This window comes from Rhagoletis pomonella, unplaced genomic scaffold (assembly GCF_013731165.1).
Source record: "Rhagoletis pomonella isolate Grant_MI unplaced genomic scaffold, Rhpom_1.0 Rhpom_scaffold_00003, whole genome shotgun sequence".
In the NCBI taxonomy this organism is placed as follows: Eukaryota; Metazoa; Arthropoda; class Insecta; order Diptera; family Tephritidae; genus Rhagoletis; species Rhagoletis pomonella.
This window is the reverse complement of record NW_023458557.1, coordinates 22,078,823-22,080,925: the sequence shown is the minus strand read 5'-3', so window position 1 is coordinate 22,080,925 and position 2,103 is coordinate 22,078,823.

The window sequence follows — 2,103 nt, the reverse complement described above, 5'->3', positions numbered from 1 at the left end:
AAAAACACCTCTGGCTTACGAATTCTTACAAGAAAACATAGTTAGCCCAGTATACAATTATGAGGCCTACGACAAAGAAATAAAATATAGGTTACAAATAGCACAGCAGAGAGCTAAAAGATTAGTGCAATAAGCTAAGCAAAGACAAAAAATTAATTATAATAGAAGTACTCTAAGTAAGGAAATAAATATAGGAGATTTAGTACTAGTTAAAGATGAAACAGGTCATAAATTAGATAGTAAATACAAAGGGCCCTATAGAGTAGAAAATATAGATAAGAAAAACAATTATACTTAAGTAATAAAAATAAGAAAATCACAATACATAAAAATAGGCTTAAATTGTTAGAATACGAACATTTCAGTTTGTTAGCGTAAACACAAAACTTAGAATTAATTTTCCATTTAATCACTTCACAAAAATATACTGCACGAATAAATAAATAGCTTCAACAAGTATGTACATTCATACCAAAATAAAAATCTTAACCGATTTTACATTTAATTATGTCATAAAAATATACCGCATGAATAAATAAACAAATAAATGAAAAAAAGACGCACACAATAAATAAAAGAAACTCAAGTAATTTGTAGTTATGTCATAAATTTTAATTGAAATAGAATGCTTATACATTGACCTCACATATGTATAAGCATTCTTTTAAAGAGAGGAGGTGTAGTGTATCAGAAATGCATATCTACATAACAAAGTTCCACACGCGCCAAAAGTTCATTAAACTTATTTTGTCGGTAGTGCAAACAAGTTGTGGTTCACACGATATATTATGGAATGCTTGATTTCTGCTTACACTGCATTCTCCCGTAAGCTTATTTTGCTAAGCTAAGCCAATGTGCATTTGTATGTGCATAAGTGTCTGGCTGCACATACATATGTATGTTGTTAGTATTTATTATACATATGTATTATTGTAAATAAGAACACATAGAATTAAATAAGTTTAAATTTGTATAAATTAGGAAAGAATTAATGAATAAAGAACAATATTCGATAAGCGCTTGACTGCGCCACAACAAGTAGTCGTCTTATTACCTTGTCATCTTATTACAGTAATGAAAAAAGGCTGAAGTATTGCTATGCTCCTTCTTAGCAAAGCGTAATTTACCATTTTCGACAACCGAGCCTCTTACCAAATGTCTACAAGAAAAAAAAAAAATTATTAAAAATCAACGCGTTTATTTAGCTCCTTTAAACTTGCACATTATTGAAATTTAATGGGCTATCAAACTGCATACTCAAAAAAATTCTAAAAAATCTGAATAAAAAGTAGAAAATCTAGATGAAAATTTGCAGATTTTTTATAATTTTTGCACAAAGTTGGAAATGTGGATTTATATTTTGTTTGTCATATAATGAGCTTGGCTTTTATGAAAAAATAATAAACATTAAATAAACAAAAGAGAAACAGCCAAAATCGATCAAAATGTTGATGAATCAAAATGCTGATCACAAGTGTATGTATAAAATGATTTTTATATTAACGATCTCCAACCAGTTTACAATGAATTTTAAATGTGCTCTGTCGATATGCCATTTTAATATACCTTACGTACATATTTACCTTTGTATGCAATTAAAGTTTATTAAGAACAATTTGTGTACATTTGATTAAAAAAAAAGACGTTTTTGGGTAGAAAATGACGTTTTTTCAGACCAAGAGGGACGTTTTCTCATGCCGAAGACCAGGCCACACTGCATAGAAGGTAACGAAACACAACCGATTCAAATCACTCGGAAACATTTTGCGAGCGGTAACTTGACTCTGCTAGCATTCGCGATAGCTAACGCAAACAAAACAATTGCATGCAGAGAAATGGGGAAACAAACGAAACATAAATTAGTGCTCACAACATAAAATGAAACGATTCGTTTAGTGATCCCCTAGTACGATTGGCAACACCTGCCAAAAGTGTGAACTCGCCTTGCCACTGATCTTCAAATAAGGCATGGCTAATCATCTGTCAAAGCACGCTTCAAAAAATATCGCGGTTTCTTGCTAATTTCAAATACTCGGTGACCAATATTAAAGTGGCTGGCAAAAATATGGAAAGGTAGCAAAATTTAGAGGCTAACCTCATATT